The following is a 10,336-nucleotide window of genomic DNA, read 5'->3' on the forward strand; positions in this document are numbered from 1 at the left end:
GATATTTCATTAAGGTGATATATTTTGTCCATTATGATCAGTTTTATGCAATGGTTTTTTTTTAATGACTGCAATGACTTATGTTATTGGCAAGTGATAAACTTATTTATTTTTAAAAAAAAAGTGAAATAAAAAGTAAACATTAAACAAAAATAAATAAAAATGCAAGGGACAAGAGGCATACCTTAAAGAATGACATTGGCCTATTGATCATTCTTTAAGCTGCCAAAAAACAAGACCTTAAGGAATGGCCATGGCCAATGACCACTCCTTTCAGTCTTTGAAAGAGGGTTTTAACCCCTTCCAATAACTTGTTTTTATTAAACATTGTATTTTAACATTTTACAAAACTTGGTCAGTACAACTGACCAGAATATTATTAAAGAAATGTTAGTGCCCAACCCCTTCCTTTGGGGTTCTAAATTCACACCAGCAGCTTCACTCCTCCTTGATACTGATTAGCAACCAATGCTGATAATTAACAGCAATTTTTTTTGCTTGAATGCTATGTAAACCTGTCACCAAGTCATTATCAATTTAAGAATAAATCAATCACCACTGGATTTGAAAACATTGTGAGTTCCACCATGCAGTAAAATGGCCAAAGTGTAGAAATCAATAATGCATCTAGAAAAATAAATTTAGAATGTTGAAAGATTCTCAATGGTCGAAATTTTTTAATTTGAAGATAGACATCAGAGTAAAACTCTTTATATTTCTATAAAAACAGTATGCCCTATTTGATTTCCACCATTTCTAGAAGTGATATAATTTTGCGACTGTCTGCCATTTAATATTTATCGACACAATTCTAGACTTGTGTATCTCATTCTCCTCAAAAACTTTCTTTTTAAAATAGAGCAGAGGTAGATAATTAAAGCAAATGGTTAAAGAACATCAGGTACTTAAACATACCGAGCCTTTGTCTTTGTCAAAACTTCACTGGTTTCACCTTCTCAACCCATGTGCAATCCTGATATAGCTATAGATTTTGTTCATTGTCAGTAACGGTATTAAATAATATAGTTCCAAATTCTAGAAAGGGGAAATATATTAGAGCTCAATAATTTTTAGAACTTAAATTCTGAGAAATACAAAATTCACAAACCTAGACTCCCCCATTCTAGCATATTTTTTGGCGTCTCCTCTGCAAGAACATGAAAATTAAACATTGAGTCAATATATTAGAAATTAAAACACACATTCCCCAGAAATGTAAAATCAAGCTAAATTTTTATTCTGAAGTAGGATGAATATGAAGATAACACTATCATATGTTGTAGGAAGCACCATATTGTGATGATTAGAAAGAACACTGAGTAGTCACAAATTATAGTATAGGAGTGTCAATTTGGTAGCAGTCCAGTTTGGAGACGAAAACAACAATATTGTAGAGTAGTTTAGAAATTAGATGGTATTTCTATTCATGGAGAACAACATTATATCGATGGACAATTAAAAATTTAAAGGTACTGTACAAAAAAAGTGACTGTAGTTGATTTTTACCTCTTCAGGATGAACAGTCATGATAGGAAATCATAAGTCAACAATTTAGCAACTAGCAAAGCTTACTAGACATATTTAAACCTATGAAAAATTTAACTATTGCAGTTATTGATTATTAATCTCCTATCATAAACGATTATTAAATTGCTGAAAATAAATTCCCAGCTAATATCGAAAAAAAAACACAACTGCAACTTCACTTATAAAATACGGAAAGAAATGCGCAACACAATGAACACAATATTTTCGAACAAATTGTCCCTGGAAAAACCCCTAAGGGAAAACCAGTTCTATAGATGAGGAATTATATTAAACTTCAGCAAATCAAGAGATACAAAAATTCCTTGCCTCTCACTGGCAAAATTTCGACAACCTCCTAATTTATCCCGTTGATATTCCCCACTGCTATATCCACGCTAACACTGCGCCCTTGCTAACACTGCAAACATTTCTCTAAACTTCATGTTCTCCAAATGCCCCCCTGACCTCCTTTTATACTACTCTTGTTGGTAAACCAATGGTCGAGATTGATTTACAATCGACGGTTGAGATTAAAACAACTTAACAACCCTAACCAAGTCGGTTTCTAGTTGTTTCCAAAAGTGGTCAATTAATTAACAAATATTTGTTTCTAATCTAACCAATTAGTTAGCAAAACAATTACTTGCTAAATAATAGCAAATGGACAAACAGCTATCCAAAGCTAACAAAACTAACACTCCCTCTTAGCAAGGAAGTTGTTCTGCAGGACACCTAACTTATCTCTGAAGAAGATAAATTTTGCCTTCCCAATGCCTTAGTCAGAATGTCTGCTACCTGCTCCTCTGTAGGTATGTACTGTAGCTGAACAACTCCCCTTTGTACACAATCTTTGATGAAGTGATATCTAATATCTATATGTTTAGACCTATCATGAAACACTGGATTCTCAGACAACTTGATGCAACTCTAATTGTCACAATGTATCACAGTAGTCTCAACCTTCTGACCAAACAAGGCTACTTAACAACTTTCGAAGCCATATAGCTTCACATGTCGCCATGCTAGCTGCTATGTATTTTGCTTCTATTGAACTTAGAGCCACAGACTTCTGCTTCCTGCTAAACCAAGATACAACTCCTGATCCCAAGTTGAAACAACACCCTGAAGTGCTCCTTTTGTCTGTTGTACTTCCTACCCAATATCCATCAGTATAGCCTATCAACCTGATACCTTCACCTCGAACATATTTGATCCCATACTCGACTGTACCATGCAAGTAACGTAGCACATGCTTAGCCGCTATCCAACGCATTCTCTTTGGTTCAACCATGAATTGACTAAGAGAGTTTGCTACAAATGCTATATCTGGTCTAGTGTGGACCAAATACATAAGTGAACCAATCAACTGTCTATATAAAGTGGGATCTACATCTTTCTCCTTAGTTGTATCTACCTTCCTCCAATTCGTGATCATGGGTGTAGACATGGCTTTGCAATCCTCCATCTCGAATTTCTTCAAGATTTCAATGCAATATTTCCCTTGACCAAGGAAAATCTCCCCATCTGTCTGCCACACTTCCATGCCTAGAAAGTAGTGCATAAGTCCTAAATCCTTCATCTCGAATTCTTCTGCAAGGTTCCTCTTGCAATCCACTATGAGCCCTAGTGAACCTGTAAGAAATAGGTCGTCCACATAAAGAACAAGAATGAGAATCTCACCCCCAACAATCAAGTAGTAGAGGTTAGCATCTGCTTCACTCTTCACAAAGCCCATTTTTTGCAAGTACGTATCAATACGCTCATACCATGCTCTAGGAGCCTACTTGAGTCCGTGCAATGCTTTCTTCAATTTGCACACGTGGGTCTCTTTGTTGTGTGCTACAAAGCCTTCTGGTTGTTCTATGTATACCTCCTCCTTCAACTCACCATTAAGGAATGCTGTCTTGACATCCATTTGATTGATTTTCCATCCCATCTGTGCTGCAAGTGAGATTACAGCTCGTATAGAAGTATACCTGGCAACATGAGCAAATGTCTCCTCATAGTCTATTCCCTCATTCTGAGAGAACCCTTTTTCCACGAACCTCGCCTTGTATTTCTCGATGCTACCGTCTGCACCATGCTTTATCTTATAGATCTAGCGTGATCCAACTACAGCCCTATCTGTTGGTCTAGGTACTACTTCCCACACATCATTCTGCATTATTGAAGAATATTCCTCAACCATAACATCTCGCCATACCTGATGTTCTGCAGCTTCTTGATAGCTAGAAGGTTCACTATCTACCAAATGACTAACTAATGCCACATAGTCATTGAACTTGGCTAGTTGTCTTCGTTGTCTAGTACTCTTCCTAGGAGCTCCCACAAACTCCTGAGTATCCCTTTGTGTATCTGGAACCACATGGTTCCCGCTGCCAACTATAGAGGATGAAAAGTCAACCTCTAAGTCTTCTAGATGCATTTCCTGTTGCACCTGTTGCTCCATACTCTGTGAATCTTCACATACTGAGTTTACACTCGTACTGGTAACTGTACTTGAGCTTTATTGCTCTTGACTTGGTCTTGGAGCTTTTCTTGGTTGCTCACTCTGATCATCTGTTGGCAAATCTCTGGATCTCCTGAATGCTTTGTCTTCCATGAACTTGACATCCCGTCTGACAATAATTATTTTAGTCCCCGGAATGAAAATCCTGTATGCCTTTGAGGTCTCATTGTACCCAACAAAGTACCCCCTCTCTGCAGTCTGATCTAACTTTGTACGTGTATCTCCAGGAATATGGCAATATGCCAAACTCCCGAATATCCTAAAGTGACTAACATCTGGCTTCTTCCCTATGAAAGCCTCCTCTGGTGTCATCTTCCCTAGCACCTTGTGTGGAACTCTATTTTGAATGTAGATTGTTGTATTACACGCCTCTACCCATAAGTAACGGGGCATGTCCTGGTCATGTAGCATGGCTCTTGCTGCCTCCGATATAGAATAGTTCTTCCTCTCAACAACTCCATTCTGCTATGGATTGTAAGGAACAGTCCATTCTCTCTTGATTCCTTCTCTGGTGCAGAATTCCTGGAAAACATTTCCTTTGTACTCGCCTCCATTGTTTGACCGAAGAACCTTTATCTTCTTTCCTGTTGAGTTCTTCACAAGAGCCTTGAACTCTTGGAATCGACTGAAAATCTCATCCTTAGTCTTCAAGAAGTATATCCAGGTCTTTCTAGAGAAATCATCAATAAAAGTAACATAGTACTCATATCCTCTGAGAGATTTCGTCGACATCGGTCCACAAACATCTGAATGTACTAGATCAAGAACACACTTAGATCTGGTGTCACTCCTTGGAAAGGATGCTTTCGCGAACTTTCCCAACACACATCCCTTACATACATCGTCATGCTCTGTGCTTACCTTTGGAACACCTGTCACCATCTCACGAAGCAATCTAAGTGCTCCATGATGAATATGGCCCATCCTCCTATGCCATAGCTCTCCAAGATCTCTAGGATTACTGTTGCTCATAAGTGCCTTAGGAGTATCAAACTGCAATCTATAAAGGCGACCACTCCTAACTCCAATAGTTATGGGTGATTTTCAATCCTTGTGCTTAATCAACACATTTGTCCCTCTAAAGAGTACATTATACCCCCTATCCTGAAGAACAAATAGAGAAATCAAATTCATACCTAAGCCTGGCACATATAACACATCATGAAGTGGAATTATCTTTCCATTCTCCCTCTGAAACTAAACAATCCCTTTCCCAATAGGGTTGAGTTTGGACAAGTTTCCCATAGAAATCTGGATGTCAGTGTTCTCCTCCTTGTAACTGGAGAAGTACTCTCTAACTCCTATCATATGAAATGACACTCCACTATCTATATACCAAACACACTATGAGGTTGAGCTAACCATACAAGCTATGAGTGCAAACTCATCTTCCATTCTACTAGAGAGTTCTTCTGCACTTGCTGAAGCTGCCACCTGCTTCTTACCCTTCTTCCTCTCTGGGCAATCACTGACATAGTGGCCAAACTTGTGACATCCAAAGCACTTGACCTTAGAAAGGTCCTTCTTCTTCTTTTCACTTTGTGAATTTGATCCTTTGCTAGATCCCTTCTTTGCTTTCCCTTTACCCGCTAGGGCAACGTTCTCTTGTTCCACCTCATTTTTCTGACTCTTGTTGGCCCCATTAACTAGACTTAATCTAAACTCCTCCTAAGTAAAATCAGTCTATAGTCGATCCCAACTCGATAAAGTATCTCGTCCACTGACAACTTGAACAAAAACACTCCATTGTTTAGTAAACCCATTTAGGGCTATTCTCACTAGCTCGTCATCACTAGGGCTATCTCCAACAGTTGCTAACTCATCCTTGACAAGTCTGAGCCTGGTGAGGTAACTTGTGACGTCTTCTCCCTGATTCATCTGGGTACTCTTTAGCTTCTCTCTGAGAATCAACTTCCTGTTGGTGGTAGCATTCTGGTATAGATTTAGAATGGCGTCCCACATCTTCTTTGCCGTATCTAGCTTTGAGATATGTGGAACAATATGATCCTTGACACCATCAAGGATAATCCTCCTCGCTTTGGCATCGTCCTTTCTATATGTTGCAAGTTGGGTTGCATCCGTTGGTATAGGTACAACACTAGTAGCATAATCCTTGATACCATTCTCTTCCAACAATAAAAAAATTCTGGCCTTCCAAACACCAAAATTTGAGGCACCATCCAATCTATCCTGATCTCTCAAACCAGCTGAAGCCATCTCAAGGGTTTAAAGCAATAATAAATCTAAAGAGATCAAAATTTCTTTCCTAGGGAAAAACTCTTCTACCCTTAACAACGCTCTGATACCATGTGAAAAATTTAACTATTGCAGTTACTAATTATTAATCTCCTATCATAAACGATTATTAAATTGCTGAAAATAAATTCCCAACTAATATCGAAAAATAACACAACTGCAACTTCAGTTATAAAATACGGAAAGAAATGCGCAACACAATGAACACAATATTTTCGGACAAATTGTCCCTGGAAAAACCCCTAAGGGAAAACCAATTCTACAGATGAGGAATTATATTAAACTTCAGCAAATCAAGAGCTACAAAAATTCCTTGCCTCTCACTGGCAGAATTCCGACAACCTCCTAATTTATCCCGCTGATATTCCCCACTGCTATTCTCACGCTAACACTGCGCCCTTGCTAACACTGCAAGACTGTTTGCTAACACTGCAAACGTTTATCTAAACTTCATGTTCTCCAAATGCCCCCCTGACCTCCTTTTATACTACTCCTATTGGTAAACCAACGGCTGAGATTGATTTACAATCGACGGTTGAGATTAAAACAACTTAACAACCCTAACCAAGTCGATTTCTAGTTGTTTCCAAAAGTGGTCAATTAATTAACAAATATTTGTTTCTAATCTAACCAATTAGTTAGCAAAACAATTACTTGCTAAATAATAGCAAATGGACAAACAGCTGTCCAAAGCTAACAAAACTAACAATTTAAACCCTTATTATCATCAAAACTTAGAATCTTTTACCATCAAAGTGAAGATGCGCTATGCAAGAAAGTCAGTGAGAAAACATCTAAATGAGTTCTACAGTTTGTTGCTTTGATGAGATTTACTGTGAGAGATTTGAAGAATACAGAAAAAAAAACTCAAGCATGGTTGGATTATCAAGTTGATTACAGATTTGACAGCCAATCTTAAATCTAAGATGAAGTGCCCAAATAATCTTAATTAACTTGCAAGATGAAATCTAAAGAACAAAACTATGGCCTACACCCTTAGTTAGAATAGCCATTGACAAACGTTTTCTGTTAAATTTCATTTAAGTCTATTAAAAGAGCGAGGGCAGTAATGAAGATGGAGGGGAAGATGATTGTCAAATGATTGTCAAACAGTTGCATCCTTCAAGGATATGCGGGTATTTGACATTGATGTCAGGCCTCTTTATTTTCTACATTGACATTTCGTCAAGTAGTTTACAAGCAATTTTGAATATGATACCACGGACTCAATTCCTTATGATCACACTCTGAAGATGAGCCTCAATCGCTCAAGCAGAAAATAATTTCTCCCTCCGTTATAGCTCATTCTCAGGAATCTGTAAAAGAGATTGAATCCGAATCCTTGGTTGTATCGTTGATCAATCAAAGTCAGTCTACCAATTTGTTCGGGTATACCAATTACTGGTTTAAGATGCATCTCAAAGATTTCCAATCGGGCCTGAATTGCTATGACACGTTATATTCATAATATCTATGGCCGCCACCACATATGGCAGAGGGCTATGAATGGGGACAGGTTTACAAAGTAAATAGGTCCAATCACAAGAACGTTGGGGTTTTGCAATTACCGTGATGGTCATTATTGACAAACAGTTAGTGTTTCTTGTGTGTGGGCACTCAAGCAACCAAAATTCTTAAGCAATCAAAATTCCCTGTAAACTCAAGCATAGAGCCATCAAGATGGGCTCATCACCAAAACCGTCCATACTCATTTCTAGAAAGATACAGCTACAATTGTTATGCAAAAGACACTAACATCTATGTGCTGCAGCTGAATTCGGCAGAAAAATTCCACAATACCTTAATGACGATGAAAAGAAGACTTATGATGCAACAAAGAGAAAAGCTTCTGGTGATTCTGCAAAGGATCGCATCTCTCTAGAAAGATGCAGCAACAATTTTTATGCAAAAGATACTAACATTTATGTGCTACAGCCCTTAAACATGCCAATAAGATCCCATCATAGAAACAAACTAAATGTAGGGACAATATATATTTACTGTTGAAAATGTTAGCAAGCCGATCTCGACTATATTTAGTACTGGAGTACCCAAACCCAAATGAAATACGTAGTAGTAAAATACAACCCGAAGCTAAAGATGAGATGAACCTAATGTATTCATGTCAGTCTAGAACCTAATGTATTCATAAGGGGTCAGGCTAGAAGAACCATGAAATGTTATGAATATCTGAAAAATCTGATAAAATCTTTTACAAGGTCAAATGATAGGGGCACTCAAGATTCCATGTTAACCCAATCAATCAAAATGCTCAGAACAGAGCCATCAAATTGCCCATCAGAGAAACCTTCCAAGCAATCAAAATGTTGTGAATGTCTGAAAAATCTGATGGAATCTTTTACAAGGTCGTGTAAGAGTGGACACTCCTAATTCCTGATAAGATTGTAATGCAGAGCAAGAAGAAATTGATCAAATAGTCTTCAGGATTTTCAAAAAAGATAAAAGAAGATCACAAACATAGTTACAAATGAATAAAGTCAAAATGTGAAGCAAGATAAAGTGACAGAGAACACAATTGCCATTTATGCTTATCTAAAAGAATGCATATGACAGTTTCAGACCAAGAGATGCTACATACAAAAGACATGTATTTCATATGGCAGAGGAAGTATGATCTACATAAAAAATATGAATAAATACGATTTTACAACAATCGATTTGGCAAGCAGACAGCAGAGAAAAATGAGTTTCTGATTTTTAACTGTGTGTACCCCACTGCATAGAAGTATCTCCCTTAACCTCAATTTCAATCTTTCTCCTTGTCAACTTTGAAGATATATTCAATTTGATAGTTAGAAATTATAAGTCAGCAATGCAGCATGCCCTGAAGCATACATTTTCTAATATACCGCTGATGAATATCAGCCTTCTATTGCCTACTTGGGATAATAAGATGGTTTGCAATCTAAATTGCTTTCTGATTCTATTCTCAAAGAATGATATATCAGTAATAGTTTCACAACTTAAGGATATAAGGAACAGCTGGAATACAAAACTGAAAAAGAAAGATAAACTAGGGTTTACAGCTTCGAGGGTAGAAAAAAAACTTTATATAATAAGTAAAGTTTGAAAGAAAAATTACCTAGAAAAATAACTTTTCATCAGTTGCCGCTTCATCTGCTCTGCATCTTCATCTGTCCTCCATTTGCTCTGCCTTTGCCTTTGCCCAACCTTAAGTAAAACCAAAACAGAACAATTCGCAGACCAAAAAACTAACAAATCACAAAAATACAAGAACACAAAACCGGAAAAGAAAAAAATACAGACAAATAAACCAAAACAACAGAACAAACAAACCAAAAAAGAAGGAATCACAGATGAAAAAATATATCAAAGTAATAGATCAGAACAATCGAAGAAAAAAATATCAAATCAAAGACAATCCAGCGTGCACGCTGTACAAAACCTTGAGAAAGAAATTGAAAAATCTAAAGAGAATTAAAAGAAGGAAATCATAGGGAAACCCTGTAGAAAGTTCTTCGAGAGTCATTTAAAAATCTTGAAAATCCTATTAAATAGGAAATTCTCACGCCAACGGTCGTATCAACGTTCATATGCGGAAATTCAGGTTTTATTCCGGAACAAGGCTCATGTTTTTCTTTTAAAGAATGTGCAACTAATTTCAAAATTTTAAATTTCAAATGAAATCTAAATATCGGGTGCCTAAATTTCGCTATACTAAACGAAATCACGTTATATAAAACCTGACGAAGAAATTGAAAAATCGAAAGAGAATTAAAAGAAGAAATCCAAGGGAAACCCTATTTAAAAATATTGGAAATCCTATCAACGTTCAAATTGCGGAATTTCAGGCATTTTTCCTGGAACAAGGCTCCATTTTTCTTCGGATTCCTCTCTATTAGCCATATTTTAGCTATACCATATATACCTTACATCTCATTGAAGATTATGTAGCGATTTGAGAAAGTAGTTTGGCCATTATAGTATGGCAAGTGTAAGCTATACAAGAGGAGTACCTGATATTTTAAGTTGTATAAGGATGTTGTTTGCTATTCAAATGTG

At 36.9% G+C, this 10,336-nt stretch overlaps 1 long non-coding RNA gene across 1 annotated transcript; it reads right to left on the reverse strand.

Moving 5' to 3' along the window:
- Positions 1-291: 291 nt before the first annotated feature.
- Positions 292-9,793, reverse strand: LOC149529224 (uncharacterized). Its single transcript, XR_016358951.1, has 4 exons — positions 9,396-9,793; positions 1,109-1,147; positions 916-973; positions 292-515 (listed from the first exon to the last, which is right to left on the reverse strand). It is a non-coding gene; the product is annotated as an uncharacterized LOC149529224 (long non-coding RNA).
- Between the last annotated feature and the right edge of the window lie 543 nt (positions 9,794-10,336).

Source organism: Cupressus sempervirens, chromosome 11 (assembly GCF_028749045.1).
Source record: "Cupressus sempervirens isolate cs-2001-9-10 chromosome 11, ASM2874904v1, whole genome shotgun sequence".
NCBI lineage: Eukaryota > Viridiplantae > Streptophyta > Pinopsida > Cupressales > Cupressaceae > Cupressus > Cupressus sempervirens.